This window comes from Leptodactylus fuscus, chromosome 4 (assembly GCF_031893055.1).
Source record: "Leptodactylus fuscus isolate aLepFus1 chromosome 4, aLepFus1.hap2, whole genome shotgun sequence".
Taxonomy (NCBI): Eukaryota; Metazoa; Chordata; class Amphibia; order Anura; family Leptodactylidae; genus Leptodactylus; species Leptodactylus fuscus.
The window spans coordinates 63,315,602-63,334,032 of NC_134268.1; positions in this window are offsets into that span (position 1 = coordinate 63,315,602).

The window sequence follows — 18,431 nt, forward strand, 5'->3', positions numbered from 1 at the left end:
ATGCTCATTTTTGTGTTTATTCGGAATGGCATCTTATTTGTGACACTTTCTTTGCAGTTGTTCTAATATTAGTTATTAAAAAATGTTACTCAGCAAGTAGAGATTTTAGGGGAATATTTTATTTGTTGCACCTCCTAAAAGAAAAAGAAGAGCGTTATTTCTTTGAATAATACATTAAACAGTATAGAAATGGTTAGGATTGATGGCACTTCTTCCAAGGAAGCCGTCACATTGTAGCAGTAATGTGAATGCTAGCACTGGTTGAAGAAGGGACCTACTGAACCTACTGCCCTTCTCCAGCTAGGGCTAATCCTGATAATTCTCCTTATTTTACATAAAGATCCCATCACACCATCTTGCTTGCATTTTGCCTATTCATAGCAGGTATTAAAATGGTGGAGCAATTACTATTTTCTACTATTTCAATGCAGTAAAGGAGAAGACTTTTACATATCATTATTGCCTGCTGAGACACTAAGACCCATTGCAGACAACCATTTGCAAGATCCGTATGCTATCCTTGTTTTTCACGTATAGCACACTGACCCATTCATTTCTATGGGTACATGCACATGATTATGTTTTTCACTGATCAGTATGCAAGCCGTGGTTCTGCACCGTATCAGATAGAACATGTCCTATTATGTTCAGTTTATGTGGAACGGACTCATCCATAGAAGCCTATCGGAGACTAAAAACTTAGGACGGCATGCTGACAAACTCAGTGTGTCTTCAGTGTGCCGTCCATTTTGGCGAACAAGCTAGGAATATAATTAAAACATAACTTTTAATAGTAGTTTCTAAAACAAGATTCTAAAATCATCCAAAACCTACATACTAATGGTGCTCAGGGGCAGATAGATTAGAGGTATGCCCATATAATAAGGGCTATGCCTTGAGATAATTACCTCCACTATCCCTGTAACGCCACTAAATACCCCTAGGTACAAGCAGCGGTTAAGCTTGTGTAGTCAGTAGCCTGGGTGTTAGCCCTGAACTATTTACAAGTACGGCTGGGCTATTCCTAGCATCCTAGCCAACAGATATCAGCAGAAAGGATAGTGTCCTGCTCTCAACTTTGGAATATTAGGAATATAATTAGATGTCTCCTGTGGTTTTATGGTGGATCCACAAACTAGGATCACACACTGATGGTACACTGAAGACACTGTCAGTTTTTGCGTACATACTTCACTGGTGCTGAAGAAACACTGAAGGCAAACTAAGAACACTCTTTCTGCAAAAACTGAAGACTGACAGTCTGGGCCGCATTAGATAGGACAGGTCCTATTCCAGTCCTATTTTGCAGCCCATGCTTTGTGGCCAGTGGCGGATCCAGGCTTTTCAGGGCCCTGGGCAATTGACTTTGGCGGGCCCTACTTACCGGAGAGTCTGGAATACCCCCCAGGGGAGTGGGGGGTCTGGGGGTCCTGGCTTACCTGGCTCACCTGGCCCTGGATCCGCCCATTTGTGGCTCCGAATCATTTAATAAAAGTAGCCGTGGAAATATAGCCCGTGCAAAGACTGCACACAGGGACATCCGCGTGTCCCCCGTGTGCAGCCCATGCTTTTAAATCATGGCAGGCCGGTTACAGGACAGTTGTCTGCAACCTACCTACAGTGAGGACAGACTGTGAGCAAGCAACACTTTTCTCTTTGCATGTTTCGTGCGGAAACCAATCGGAAACCACATCGACCCCATTATAGTCTATGGCATCCGCGTGTTTTCCCAGGTAACTGCTTTTCTATTTGTATAGGTTTCCATTTGGGGGGGGGGGCCAAAGCAGGCTCCCCGAATGGAATACCGAATGCAGATGTGAACCGGGCCTTACTATAGGTATCTTTCTCACTGGACATTTCGGAGATAAGCGGTGTGATTCTGACCTCGGAGTGGCCATCTATCATTGCCAATGTGCGAGCAGGGACTTCTGATGGGAAACAATATTATACTAGATACTTACCACAAGACCTCACTAGCTTTTGGCCTAGACCTCTGATAACATGTTGGTATTGTGTGTGTCGAGATTAAAACCCATTAGTTGTCTTATTTAGCCTGGCAATAGGTGGTTGTGGTGCTTGAGATATTAATGCTTTGTTAGTGTTATGGATCTTCCCCGTTGTAAGGATTAATCCGCGTCATGGTCTAGGCAGACGGGGGATTGATACTATTAGTACACTACTATGTGTAGTACTGGCAGGCTGAGATATCCCTGAGTGTTGCCTGCATTATCTTCACATCTAGCAGGCTAGGGGACTGCCTGTCTCTCTGCAGCTTCTGCCTCTTCTTCTTCACCTTCCCCCTTCATAGACTTCTGGTGTAACCAACTTCCTTTAGTGAGTGGACAATCTGCCTCAACAAGATGAAATGACCCACTGAACAAAGTTTCCATGTCATTATACATGTAATAGGGATAGGCAGCTGTAGTGTGGTAGTGAGGATGCCGGTCTTCTGGAATAAGTCCACTATGCGATAGTTACTTTTGTAGATCAGAACTCTTTATTCCATGCTTCCATCATGGCTCCCTGTCTAACCACTCCTCCCCCTAAGCTCAGCTCCTCCTCCATTACTACCTCACTGTTGGTAGGCAGACAAAGCAGAAGACGTAAGCAGAACAGAACATACTTATAAGAACATCACAGCAGCCCGGAGGCCATTGCCCAGATCCCTAGCTGCCATGGTAACCCCTTGGACCCTACATGAGCCGGAATACAGCCGAGACCTGGAAGTCACGCCACAATCACAGCTACTGTGTGCGCGCAGACTGACAGCATTGTACTGTTACGGCATTGAGTATACGCTCTGTGCGACGTAATAGTGTGATGCAGGGCTAATCCTCTTTGTGTGCAGGTCTTAGACCTTAGAAACCCAAACAACTCATGATGTGCAGTCCTTGTGCTGATATCACCTCTTGAGACACCTAAGAATTCTGTAGTGATGAGGATAGCTGATTTGTATGCACTTGGTATACTATCCAGTAACTTTGTGCTATCTACAGCTTGGTGGCTGACTTGTCATGACTCCTAGATACTTCACCATAATAGCTCTTACACATGGCTTGGAAAGATCTAGTAGGAAATAGCAGACATTTTATAAACTGACGACTGTATCTGGTAAAATCCCAACATCATTGTAAACAAAGGCCTTTGAGAAGGTCGGCATGATGTTAAAGGGAGCGCCCTCTATTGGCTTGTTTGACAGACTCTTCCTAATTAGATCATGGAAGATAGACTTGCACATTCTCAGTCAGCGCCCTCTATTGGTGTGCATACTTGAAGCACTGGCTTCCTAATTACATCAGGGAAGTCAGATTTGCATATTCTTCCCATAGTGGCACATATGGCATCCTATTACAGCACTATATTAAAAGCAACTGAACTTTTCACTATGACCCCTACTACTATCAATATTTGTCTATGGAAATTGCAAGGCTATATACTTTATGCAGGTTTAATAGAGTAAGTATTACTAAGTCTACAACTACCGTATGATGCTGCACAGGGAAATAAGGCCATGGGTTGCATCAATAGGGTCATGGAGAAAAACATGTTTCTGCTACATTAAAAATCACTTGTCAGTCTGCATATAGAATAATGTTATGGGCACTAGTATAAAAGAAAGACATGGTAGAGCTTGAGCTGGTTCGTGGCTGGGCAACCAAAGTAATAAATGGATTAGATGGACTACAGAACCCAGAAAGATTATCAAAATTAATAAAATAAATTAATACAATAAACACATTGCACATCAATACAAAGAGCTGTGCCATAATCTGTTCATACCCTGGACTATAAATGTAACCCAAAGTCATCCACTGTGTTTAGAGGAAAGAAGGTTTCTCCACCGACATTCTAAGGGATTCCGAGCAATGAGCAGAAGTTTTAGAACTGAGTCACAACATATTTAGTTTTATTTGTCTGTAATTTTCCCATAAAAAGTGCTTTGAATATTGATTTCAGTATTATAAAGATTCTTATTAATAATATATATTTGGAGATTGATAAGACTTTGGGTTGCTCATCCAGTTGGCCACTCCTCCGAAAGAAAAGGAAATATAAGCAAGAAAGGCTCAAAGATCTCATTCTAAAAATAATATTTCTGGGACAAACAAAGCAAATGTTTTAATGTAAAACGTCTAATTCATGGTGACAGGTGCACTTTAAAGGTCAAGCACTCGCTCTATCATTGAGTCTATTAGAATGTATCAATGTCAACAGAGGGATAAGTGATAGCGCGAGTCACATACTAATGAAGTCATAATTATGGGGATCTGCTGGCGTAGGCAAACCGCCACAAAATGGCATCATTCAAGATAATGAAATGTATCCAATGGAAAATAGATGTAAGTTGGACAGTCTTTTCCTGCCTCCTTTCTAGTGATAAGTGGCCACAAGTGCGTGTTTTTGTCTGTCCATATGTTTACTCTCTTTAAATTTCCCAAAGATTCTTTTCTGTTCTTTTTTGTCTGTAATCATTTTTCTGAAATCTCTGTTTTTTTAGCCCGGTATAGCTCTTCTGGTGCAGTAAATGACATTAGCCTTTTGTAAATTCTTGCAGAATATAACAGATCATTGGTTTTATAACACAGTCGCTGCTTTTGCATTCTGATGAGATTAGTAGCAGCACTGACTATAACGGTTCTGCATACCGCTAGTTAAAAAAATAAAAGTTTACTAAATGGTCTCTTGCCAACTGTATCTGAAAATCGCTGAAGATATTTTGCTTTTCATACTTGTATTTAGGATTCCCAGCAGGTTCTGACTTAAACAGGAGTCAGCGTGCCAGTATCACATTTATTTATGTGTTTACCTACTTACCACGTTTAGTATGAAAGCAAAGCCAACTACTTACGTGCCACGCTCGTATATTCATATGTATTAACGTTAAGCTTATTAAACTTGCCTACGGCTACATGCAGAATACATTCCATTCATTTTCAGGTTTTATAATATTATTTTTGCTGCAAGAACTTCACCAGGCTTTCAGATAAACTTTAGGTAGTCGGTTTAAAGGGGTCTTCTAAGAGTTAAGTATCCTTAGGATAAGTCATCAATATCATATTGGGGAGGGGCTGATAACCAGCACTTGAATGGGATTAATCTGCAAACCCGTCAGGCAATGAATGAAAGTTACCTCGCTGAAGAGGTCCTCACCCAAGAGCCACCATTGCTGCTTTGAGCAGCTAATACAGTGGTGTACCTACCATATACGCAGACCATGCAGCTGCTATGGGGCCTGAGGGGAGAGGGGGCCTGGTGCTTATTTTTTTCCTGACATAGATTCAATGCATTTTCATGCAGCTGCCACTAGGAGGCACAGTGCAAGAACATTTTTACAGCTTTCATTGGTAGCTGTATTATTCTCATGCCCTGAGCTATCCCTACAAGTGGTTGTAGGCAGCAAGATTTATTAGCTAGAGACGTATGGGGGAAATTTATCAATGTATTTGAACCAGTTATCTGGTGTAAATACATGAAAAAAAATATGGGGGCTGCCTTCTTACGAGGCATGTCAAGAATATTGGTGCGCCGGCATAAATTTGCAACTATTTCCACTTGCACCATGCTTGTCACTTTCTTTAAACCAGGCAGACAGGGGGCAGGGATTCACACCCAACAAATTTACTGGTGCAAAATATCTACATCAGCTTCTAGCTGACTTACATTATATTTCAATTCCTGGTGCACGGACCACCTGAAAGGCACCCAATGATTCAGAATGAGCACAATATTAATAAAGCACCTAGGTCATGCTGAGTGTGAATTATTTTTATTAATAAAAAAATATCTTGATTTCATATAAACTTCACCATATTTTGCTATGGGACCCGATGATATCTGCATATCCCCTGACCTGATCTGCAAGGGTCCCCGGTATCGGACCACAACCGATAAGATATTGATTAATTATTGTAACGAAAAATCATCAGTATGTAATTACTAGAAAACCTCCATATGTGGGGGGACATTCGTGTTGTCTCAGTTTAAGAAGGCAGACACTCTACAACAGGGGTGCCCAATAAGTCGATCGTGATCTACCGGTCGATCGCAATGGACGTATGGGTTGATAGTGGGATGCAGCCAGGGATCGCCGGTGTCTGCTTGTTCACAGTGCAGGCTGAGAGTTGACTCTCAGCCTGCGCTGTGAACAAGCACCCGGACACTTGCAGGCCGGGCAGCAGCAGCTCCGGGGGATGACGCGCTCCCCGCTCTTAGGGATGGAGGGGGCGGGGGTGCTGCTTGTTGAGAGTCATCTATGGACACTGGCAGGCGGGGCTGCCGCAGCCCCAGCCTGCCAGTGTCCAGAGATAACTCTCAGCCTGCGCCATGAACAACCAGACCGCGGGGATCCCTGGGCGGCCACAGAACGCTGCTGTCTCCTGCTCTCACGCTCCGCCCGACCCCACCCACATACCCGGCGCCGCCCACAGACACGTCCCGTCCCCACCCACAGACTCGCCCGGCCCCGCCCACAAGCCCACCCCGGCACCACCCACAGGCCCACCCCAGCCCCGCCTACAAGAAGTGGGTAGTAGATCTTTGGACTTGGTCATGTTATAAAGTAGCTCACATGCTGAAAAAGTGTGAGCACCCCTGCTCTACAATCTATGTTATAGTATACTAGACATGGGCACCATTCTCTGACTGTAATGGTGAATGAGCAATGGCATAAACAGAGTTATTTCACTGCAGCGAGTAGTCCAAAACCTAAAACAGATACAACACTGACCGTAAGATTTCTTATTAGTTTTCTCATGAAAACTGTAGAATGAATACGTCTTGTATTACAGATACAGATGTGGCCGCTAAATAGAAATGTATAATTCATTCCTTTAAGTGGTATCCTCATCTCAGCCGTTCATGGCCTCCAGTAGCCTAAGATTGTCTGGAGTTACAGAAATCGCCAAACATGGCTGCTCTACGTTGTTTTTCAAAAACCCATAGAAGTAAATAGGAATTATGGAAACAACATCCTAAGTCCTGGCCTTTTGCAGTGTATTTCTGTCTCAGCCATGGCTGACCTAGAGACTTCTGTATTCATTTGGACCCTAAACAAAAGAATGTATAAAGAATTAACTCATCTAATTGTGTATCTAGTCTTGTGGCTATAAAGTTAAAGATTAATAATGAATACTGCACTGTTATGTCAGTCCAGGTAGCTGCAACGGGGCTAAGGGATAGCAGTAGGGAATCTCGCCCTGCACTACTCCCACTAGCTATCCCGGTCCCTGCCTCACGGGTGTGGGTCGGCTGTACTCAGGCTAAGCCTGACCCCGACAGCTCCTCTCTCACTGATTCCGTAGGCCTAGAGGGAAGTGGGAGAAGGAATGCCCTATAAGACCTCTAGGGACTGGAGACTAAAGGGGGTCACCCCTAACGAACAAGTGAAGCTGCTACTGACAGGGACTGACAAGGGTGTGCGCTGACTTACAACACAAGCAGCACACAGGAAAAATGTGGGAAAGGATTCCCCCAAACCAATATGGGAAGGAACCTTACACTAGGAAACAAACACAGGGAAACTGAGTAGAAATCAAAGGATAAGGCAATTCACTCACACAGTCAATTATACACAGAGGGAGGATTGGTGAACACAGAAGGGAAAACACACAAACCAACTCGTTCACCCAAACCTCCCAAAAAACCAATACGCCCCACGTAAATCTATTTTACTAAACCAGCGGGCTCCCGTAATCTGGCTGAATAGATCCGAGATCAACGGAATGGGATAGGGATTCCGCACCGTGATTTTGTTAATCTCCCTAAAATCCAAACAAGGGCGCAACCCTCCATCTTTCTTCTTTACAAAGAAAAACCCCACTGCTACTGGGGACTTAGATGGGCGAATATGCCCCACCTCTAGACTCCCCTCAATATACTCTTTGAGCGCCTCCCTCTCCGGAATAGTGAGATTGTACAACCTTGTCTTGGGTAACACTGCATTTGGTATAAATTTAATCGAGCAATCATAGGTGCGATGTGGTGGTAATGTCTTGGCTGCCCTTTCCTCAAAGACCTCCCTGAACTCACATATTTCTTGAGGCAAATTGTCTATAGACAAAGACATAACGGATATGGGCAGACATCGACCATTACACCCCTGCCCCCAAGAAACTACTGACTCGGTCTCCCAGTTGATAATAGGGTTATGCTGCTTCAGCCAGGGCCACCCCAAAACTACTTGTGCTGGTAACTTAGACAACAAGAACAAGTCAATCTCTTCCCTGTGGCCACCCACAATAAACTCCAGACCCTCCACCTGTTTGGAGATGACAGCTTGCTGTAGAGGGGTCTTATCAATAGCCCACACCGGTATCTGAGACTCCAAGACCAAAGGACTCACCCTTAATTGCTCACCTTGGCGAACCATTCTCTGGAGGGGCATACCCTTGCTACATGTCCCATCCCTCCACACACAAAACAGCGTACTGTGCGGGACCCTTCACTCTTGGGTCTTGCACTTCGCACAGTGGCCCCAATCTGCATGGGTTGGTCCCCCGGGTCCTCTCTAAAAACAGAGAATTGAGGAGGGCTAAGCCCCCCAGGACTCTTGTCTCCACGCTCCCGGAGGCGCCGTCCAACTCTAATTGCCAGCTGCATGGCCTCATCTAGATCTCCCGGAACAGGGTGAGAAACTAGATGGTCTTTAACCTGTTCTGAGAGCCCTGTCTCAAACTGACTAAGTAGAGCGGGGTCATTCCAGTGTACTTCTGCTGCCCACCTACGAAACTCTGTGCAATATTTCTCTATAGCGTGATCCCCTTGCACCACACGTCGTAGGTTATACTCAGCCGTGCGTACCCTGTCTGGGTCGTCATACAGTAACCCCATTGTGGAGAAAAACGCCTCTACAGTTCGTAAGCAAGCTGAGTCGGCTGGTAACGAATGTGCCCAGATGAGGGGATCATCTCTCAATAAAGTAATAATAATCCCAACTCTCTGTACCTCAGAACCGGAGGAAAACGGCCGTAGCCGGAAATACAAAAGACAGTCCTTTTGAAATTGGAAAAAATCTGACCTCTTACCTCGGAAGGGTTCAGGTAAGCTGACTTTTGGCTCCAGAGGCCGACCCACAGGGGCGCTACTCACCTGCCTCTGTATGCCCTCCACCTGAGAGGCTGTGTGTTGAGCCAACTGCTGTACTTGAGATACGTCAGAAGCTTGGATGGCATCCATTCGTAGCTTGATCCCCTCCATCTCAGTGGAAAGCTGCTGCACCGCCTGGTACAACTGTTTCAGGTCCGTCATAATGCAAACGAACCTTTTTTTTTTTTTTTTTTTTTTACCGGCTGAGTGTACTGTTATGTCAGTCCAGGTAGCTGCAACGGGGCTAAGGGATAGCAGTAGGGAATCTCGCCCTGCACTACTCCCACTAGCTATCCCGGTCCCTGCCTCACGGGTGTGGGTCGGCTGTACTCAGGCTAAGCCTGACCCCGACAGCTCCTCTCTCACTGATACCGTAGGCCTAGAGGGAAGTGGGAGAAGGAATGCCCTATAAGATCTCTAGGGACTGGAGACTAAAGGGGGTCACCCCTAACGAACAAGTGAAGCTGCTACTGACAGGGACTGACAAGGGTGTGCGCTGACTTACAACACAAGCAGCACACAGGAAAAATGTGGGAAAGGATATCCCCAAACCAATATGGGAAGGAACCTTACACTAGGAAACAAACACAGGGAAACTGAGTAGAAATCAAAGGATAAGGCAATTCATTCACACAGTCAATTATACACAGAGGTAGGATTGGTGAACACAGAAGGGAAAACTCACACACCAACTAGTTCATCCAAACCTCCCAAAAATCAACCACGGAACTTCCTCTATCCCAGAACACACCTACTCCTCCTGCTAAGGCCTAGCTCTGTAAAAGCGACACTCAGCACAGAACCATGGGAGGCATGGGTTTAAATACAGAGTAGAGACCACTCCTCCCAGGTGCAAATGGGAGGACAGACTAATCAACCAGGAGATAAAGCTGCCTACCAACAGTGCGCACGTGCAAGTCAGAAGGTGTGCACCAATACCCACGGCAGGACAACCCCGCAGCGCCAGGATGCCACCCCAGACACTGCGCAGCCAAAAACTCCCCAGGTAAGAAAAATAGAAAGTAAAGAACCTAAATACTCCTAACACTGCACCATGGTAGCCTAGACTAGGGCCACGGATACACATTATGCACCTGAAGTGGGTTAGTCATTACAAAATCACCAGTGGCTATCCCAATGTGCAGTACAGTAGTAGTGTAGTAGAAGGGATTTATAGAAATCTTATCCACATATTGCAAATTAAAACATGTCAAGTATTGTGTATCCGTCCAAAGGCAATGCAAAGAGTTGGGGCCAGCTGCCTGGGAATTGTGGCTGCAGTGAATGTCTGTTCAGGCTGATCTGCTGTAGGATCTCTCAGGCAAACCATAAATGTCCATGTGTGTCCTTAGTATAAAGGGAACTCTCCAGCAGTTATTCTGATAGCACAGGCACATACAGATCCCCATTCTCTTGCAGTCACTCTACTGTCAGCCTACTTCATGAGAAGGAAGAAGCACATACCGGTATGTAGTACAATATATATGTTGTAAGGGGGTCCAGCTCACACGTTTGGGGTATGGCAATGACACGGGTCACTCTGGCTGCAAACAACATTGTCAGCCCTCCTCACCAGGCTTCCTTCCCCAGTAATGGCCATGAGGAAGCCTCACCTGTGAGCACCTGGAAAAACCTGTGGTGGACCAGAGATGTGGACTGGAAGGCTTCCACTACCAACCTGCCCTCCAGTCCTGAAAAACCAGCCCATGGTATGGAAAACAAAAGAGCCCTAGCAGACTTCATTCTAGAGCAGAAATGATCTCTCTGGGTTTCCTTTACTCACCTACCTGAGGAAACCAGGCGAGATATACACTCCGTCCACCATTTACCGTACACTTTACCACATATATATATATATATATATATATATATACACACTGTATATACATATATAGTGCTGGAGGTGCACGGAAGCTTACGTAGTAAATATTTACATGATATAGATCTTTATTTCCATTGTGTAACTACTTATATCAATAGTTTATGTATTTGGATGTAATTATTTTATCTGTTAAAAAAAAGCGAGAAAACACATTTCTATTACCAATTATCTTCAGACAATTGATTTAATTTATTGTCATATGAAATGACCCCTGACAATGGAGCTATTATTAGCAAATTGTTTATTAGAAGGAAATCTAGCAGGAATATTTTACAGCTTCTGGATTAACAAACTAGAAAGAGGATGTGTCAGCCATAGATTAAAGGGGTTGTCCAGGATTTGGAACAACCTGTTGGGAGACTAGAGTGGGTGACCCTTTGTAATTGGGAAGGTTGCACAGGGACACAACTTTTGGTGGTGCCAAATTTGTCTATAGTATCTGTAGTATCTATCTATCTATCTATCTATCTATCTATCTATCTATCTATCTAGTGCCAAAGTCTAGTGCTGGACTTCACTGAACAGAAATATTGTGTGTAAAGAAGAAGATGAGAAATTAGGTAAGGCAGGGGTGTAGCTATAGGAAGGTCAGAGATTGCAGTCACTCCTGGGTTCTGGTGCTTGAGGAGGCCCAAAAGTTACTCTGACACATAAAAAGACCCCTGTATTATACCTGGATGTGATAGACTGTGGTCATTCATGTTTACAGATCCATAAGAAGTAGAAGACTATTGCAATGTGTAGGGCGATCTCTATATGTCCTCTGTGTGCCAGTGTATATATTGTGGAGCCTTGTAGGTCTATCTGTTCTGCATTATGGCAAGTTCTGCATCTCACGTCTGGGACATTTAACGCTGAAATACTGATTAGTTATACATTTTGTCATTTAATGTGGTAATAAAATAAAAACCACAGATAATAATAATGGAATAAAGGGCATTGTGTCATGCTTTGTGGGCTGTGGAATAAAGCAGAGCTTGCTGTCAATCTCACAATGAAGAAGGGAATAATACTGAATATTTGGGAAAAAACTCCTACTATATGGAACCACATCTGAAAACCGTGCCATGATTCATATAATGACGATTTTCCAACAAGCAAAGTTGAAATCTGCATTGCAGGGAAAAAAAGTATCATGTCAGGTATTGCCGTAGTTTGGGTGCAGAAACAGAGCTGGGTCACCGGCGGACCCAGTGCATCTTTTTTTTTTCTTTTTTTATTTTAGAGCCCTCCTCCTTAGATCTAGAGGTTTTTTTTTTCTCCTAATTTATACAGATTTTGATCCTTCTTAAAGGGAGATTCATACAGAGAAGGCTGTCAGTCACTGAGTAAAGACCGCCTACTGGACTCCTAAGCAAAGACTAAGCAGAGATTTCTATGACTACTGATGAAGTTGAGTTGACATGAAGTTACGGTATATGGAGTCTTTACATTTCAATGTGATAGTTTCTTAAAATTTCATCTGTGTTTTTAATAAAAATGGCTGCATATGAATATTACAGATTCCAGCTGACATTCATAGAATTTATTATTTGAATAAATATAAATAAAATTTCTCTCTTCAATAAAGAAAAAAAACTCTTTTTCTTTTTCAATTAGAATAATTTTGAAAAACTTTTTGTGTCTAGATATTGTTGTTACATACTTGTTACAGCGCCCCCTGGTGTTCTTTGGTTTCTGTTCTTAAAATGTCCACCTAATGCATCCACTGCCAGTGTGATTTTTATGACTGGCTGGATCAGTGATATAGAGCTACAGAACATCTACAGCTCTGGACACAGCCTGGCAGATTTACGCATGAGATTGAGCTACACTTCTGCTCCACATGGCATGTACCACAGTTATAAAGTGTTATAGAGATGAGCGATGAAAATGCACTTACAGTTCGATTCCCCTCCGACCTTCCCTGGCGCTTTTTCTGCACCAATAACAGCGTAGGGGAGGTGGGACAGGAACTATGACAACGGAGGCATTGAAAAAACTAGGAAAAAGCCATTGGCTGCTGAGGACATGTGACCTCAGATTCAAACGAACAGGCGGCATCAGCTCCGATTCATTCTGTGCTTGTACTTAGTTAGAGACAGACATCTGCTGAGGGCTAGTTAGGTTTTAGATTCTGCTAGGCAGGAATATCAAAGAAGAAGAACCACAACAGCTCTTTTAAGAGCTACACTAAAGGGAGAAGCTGAAACAAGCTTGGCACAGTGTCTACCCACAAGCGCTAAAGTGGGATTCACTGCAATTAAGCCAAGCTGTATCTGCACAACCCAGCTTTCCGCGGTAGGGATTAAGCTAAGTGGGATACACTGAAATTGTATGCCCATATACCCTATATACGCTTAATCCAGGGTTGAACAGTGTGTTTCCCCCCATCCCCCCTGAAACTAAGGGGTATACACTGAAATTCTCATCCCATATACACTATATACGTTTCATCCAGGTTGTCACGGTGTGTACCCCCAAAAAGAAGTGGGATATTCATTCTAATTCTCAGGCTATATACGATTCATCCAGGTTGTCACGGTTTGTACCCCCCAAAAAGCATTCTAATACATACATTCTAATTCTCAGGCTATATACACTTCATCCAGGTTGTCACGGTGTGTACCCACAAAAAAGCAGTGGGATATACATTCTAATTATCAGGCTATAGATGCTTCATCCAGGTTGTCACGGTGTGTACCCACCAAACCATCAAAACCATCTAAGGGTGCATTCACACTGAGTAAACGCTAGCTTATTCTGAACGTAAAACACGTTCAGAATAAGCGGCGTCTAAAGCAGCTCCATTCATTTCTATGGGAGCGGGGATACGAGCGCTCCCCATAGAAATGAATGGGCTGCTTCTTTCACTCCGTGCAGTCCCATTGAAGTGAATGGGGAGTGCCGGCGTGTACGCTCCGGCATGAGCAGAGCTTGCCGTATACGCCGGCACTCCCCATTCACTTCAATGGGACTGCACGGAGTGAAAGAAGCAGCCCATTCATTTCTATGGGGAGCGCTCGTATCCCCACTCCCATAGAAATGAATGGAGCTGCTTTAGACGCCGCTTATTCTGAACGTGTTTTACGTTCAGAATAAGCTAGCGTTTACTCAGTGTGAATGCACCCTAAAAATGCGCAAGGCTACCAGTAAGGGATGTGGACGAGGCCGTGGGCGTGGGAATGCTGCTGGGGAGCAAGGTCACGGTGAAGCCACAGCACATTCCGTGCCTACTCCTCAGGGGCAGCAAGCACTGCACTTCTCCATAGTCCCCGGCTTGCTGGCCACATTAAGTAGGGTGCAGGGCACAAACTTATGTAGGCCCGAGCACGAGGGACATGTGTTACAATGACTAGCGGATAAAGCTTCCACCACATTATCCACCAACCAGTCAGCCTCTACCTCAACTCCTCCTCCTACACAACATTCTGGTCAGCCTTCCTCTCAAAATGCCCAATCTTCCCAGCAGAGTAATCTAAACTTTCCCTGCTCCCCGGAGCTGTTCTCTGGTCCTTTAACTGTCCCTCTCCCTGTCCCTCCATTTCCCGATTCCACAGAGCTACCAGACGACTTTCTGTGTCCAGATGCCCAAGCACTGGAGTCTCCTCCATCTCCTGTTGATTTTGTGGTGGTTGACCAGCAACCCACCCTCAGTGACGATGATGAGACACAGTTGCCATCAGGGCAGCCTGTTGCCATGTGCGGTGTGCAGGAGGAGGCGAGAGAGGAATTGGCAGAGGAGGTGGTGGAGGATGAGGACACTCACCCGACCTGGACAGGGGAGATGTCAAGCGAGGAAAGTAGTGTCGATGTTGAGGGAGGTGCAGCACCAAAGAGGGTAGCTAGAGGCAGAAGCATGTCCAGAGGCAGAGGTCAGCTGCTTTGCCGAAGCCAGGCCACACCCAGAATGGCCCAAGATGTTCCCTATCATAGCCAGCCCAGAAAAACTCCCCCATCGAAGGTACGTTCCTCGATGGTGTGGAGATTTTTCAAGGAATGCGCGGAGGACAAATATAGTGCAGTTTGCACAATTTGCCAATTAGGGGCTCTGAAAAGAGCAACGTTTCGACCAATTCTATGCACCGTCATTTGGAATCCAATCACTGGGCTCAGTGAGAGAGAGCAAACACAGTGTCACGGTACTAGTGGTACAGGATCAGGAGTCCAGTCGTCGGGTAATGCAGAGGAGGCTGGAGACAGCAGGTGGATAGCCCACAGGGGTCTGAGGCAGTAGTCCAAGAGCAGATGAGTGAAGACCAGGTAGAAGTCTATAGTCTTTCAGGAGCTGTAGTAAAGCTACGGTGAGCTTGCAGCCAGCAGGTGAGGTTCCAAGGAACTGAAGAAGATCTCGCAAGGAGGTCTCCTGGGTGTTCAGGCTGTATCCAGAATAAACAGAACACAATACCAACACAAACAGGAAGTGTCAGAGTCACCTATATATAGCCAGTCCAATCAAGGTTAATACAGGGCGGGTTCAAATCATTAGCAGCAGCTGATGAGCCTCAGGAGTAGGCTCCACACAGAAGTCCAACAGGCCATGATTCCACAAGCCTGATAGCTCAGGTAGCAAGGAGACACTGAGCAAGACAGCAGGTCACAGGTTCAAATCCTGACACACAGGACAATCGCATCTGGCGTTGCTGCCACTGCCTCTCCCACTGTTGCCAATGCTGGAGCTGCAGTCCAGAGCATCAGCCAGGACACCGCAACATCTGGCTCCGCCACTTTGGGGACTTCTCCCTCATCCTCCCCTGTTCCTGTCTCAGCTTCTTCTCCTGCACCATCATGTGCCTCTTCCCAGCCACCATCTCTCAGACATTTCAGCGCAGGCAAAAACACAGCGCTAACCAACCAAATGCGCAATGTTGGCGTTCCAGCTTTCCGGGACCTGATGGCAAGTGCGGCACCTCGCTATGCCATCCCTAGCTATGCCATCCCTAGCCATCACTACTTCTCTCGGTGTGCCGTCCCCGCCTTGCACCAGCACGTGTCACGCAACAACAGGCAGGTCCTAAGTTCCGCGCTTTGCACAAAGGTCCACTTGACCACCGACGCGTGGACAAGTGCATGCGGACAGGGACGCTACATTTCACTGACGGCACACTGGGTAAATGTAGTTGAGGCTGGGACTGGGTCACAAACTGGGCCGGTGTACCTCGTCTCCCCGCCTATCATTTCTGGCAGGGGCTCTGAAACAACACCCTCCTCCTCCTCCTCTACCGCTGTTAAATTAACTCCAGCTACGAGTTGGAAACGTTGCAGCACTGGCGTTGGTAGACGTCAGCAGGCTGTGCTGAAGCTTATCAGCTTGGGGGACAGACAGCACACTGCCTCCGAGGTGAGGGATGCCCTCCTCGATGAGACAGCAATATGGTTTGAGCCGCTGCATCTGGGCCCAGGCATGGTCGTGTCTGATAACAGCAGGAACCTGGTAGCAGATCTGGAGCTTGCCAGCCTCCAACATATTTCATGCCTGGCCCACGTCTTTAACCTAGTGGTGCAACGTTTTTTAAAGACATACCCAAATGTGCACGAGCTACTGGTGAAAGTGGGCGCACAAGCGCTGCACTTTCACAAGTTTACAGTAGCCGCTACTAGCCTCAAAAAACTTCAGCAACTACATGTGCCCGAACACCGGCTGTTGTGCGACGTCCCCACATGCTGGAACTCAACATATCATATGGTGAGCAGAGTGGTTGAGCAGCAGAGACCTTTGATGGAGTACCATCTCCAAAAACCCTAGGGTGCCAGAAAGTCAGCTCCCTCAGTTTCTCAACCATGAGTGGCCATGGATGGGAGACCTATGTGAAATCCTACGGGTGTTTGAGGAGTCCACCAAGAGGGTCAGCTGTGACGACGCACTAGAGAGCATAACAACCCCGCTCTAGTGTGTGATGTGAGAATCCCTCATTGCCATCAGGGATAACGCAGATCACACCGAGGAGTCAGGGACAGCAGCAGAACCGTCACAGCAGGAGAGTAGTTCCACACATCTGTCCGCTTTACAGCGTTTAATGACAGAGGAGGAGGAGGAGGATGAAGACATGGCAGATGATATGATTGTGACACAGGAAAACTGGGGAAGTTCAATGCATCCCATTCTTGCAGTGCGGATGGGGCGAAAGGGGGGAGGAGGAGGAGGAGGAAAGGGAGAGTGACCATTCCGGTGGGGGCAGTGAAGTCATGCTAAGTAACACTCTGGCACACATGGCTGACTTCATGTTGGGGTGCTTTTCAAGTGACAAGCGCGTAGTCAAAATAATGGAGAGCAACCGATACTGGATATTTGCAATCCTTGACCCCCGGTATAAAAAATAACATCTCGTCTTTTATTCAGGTAGAGGGGAGGGCCAATTGCATTAATGACTGCCACAAGCAATTGGTGCAGAACATGATGGAGATGTTTCCATCAAGTGTTGTTGGCGGCAGAGAGGACAGTTCCTCCATGAGGCGAACAAGTGCCGTCCGGTCCACACCCTCAAGGGGCACACTGTCTAAGCTCTGGGATACGTTAATGGCACCCCCTTGCCAAACTCCCGCCACTGAGGGGTCTAGTGTCACGAGGCAGGAAAAGTATAGGCGCATGTTACGGGAATACCTGTCTGACCACAGCCCTGTCCTCTCCGATCCCTCTGTGCCCTACACGTATTGGGTGTCGAAGTTGGACCTGTGACTTGAACTTGCCTTATACACCTTGGAGGTGCTGTCCTGTCCTGCCGCCAGCGTGCTATCTGAAAGGGTTTTCAGCGCAGCCGGTGGTATCATTACAGAAAAGCGCAGCCGGCTGTCAGCTGAGAGTGCCGACTGGCTGACTTTCATCAAAATGAACAGCCACTGGACAGACCCATCATTTTCGTGCCCACCAGTGTCAAGCACCCCAACATGAATTGTCATGTCTGTGCTCAACCTCTACAATTCCTCCTCATATTCCTCCACCATTTGCGTTGCACAATTCTGATCCTTCTAGGCTGAATCCACCCTGATTCCCCCCAACTCTGCTGGTTAGAGTCTCAACTCACTCCAAGGACCAAAAACACTGCCGGTGTAAGGCTCTACTCATTCTAAGGGCCTAAAACTCTGCTGGTAAGAGGCTGAAGTCACCTAAAGGGCCTCAATCTCTGCTGGTAGCTCAGCTTAAGGGCCTGTAACTTAATTTTGAAGGGCTCACGTTAAGGGTCATAAAAGTGAATTTTGGAAGGTTTTACCACATCACACACACACATCCACAATGACAGTTAAGGGTTGGGGCTTTTGGATTTCCCATTGCCTATTCCATCTGTGGTTGTCATGGGCAACGTGATTTAAAGGGGTGCTTGTTAAGGTTTCATTAGAGTAAAATTTGGGTTTCTGTCCATACAATTGGGGAGTAAAGAAGGTTTCCAGGTATTTTCCCAATTTGATAGAGGTTTTTTTGAATGTGGAAATTGTGTAGTTGATAGGCTGTGATTGTGGGGTAAAACTGTGACTTGGGCATGTTAGTTGC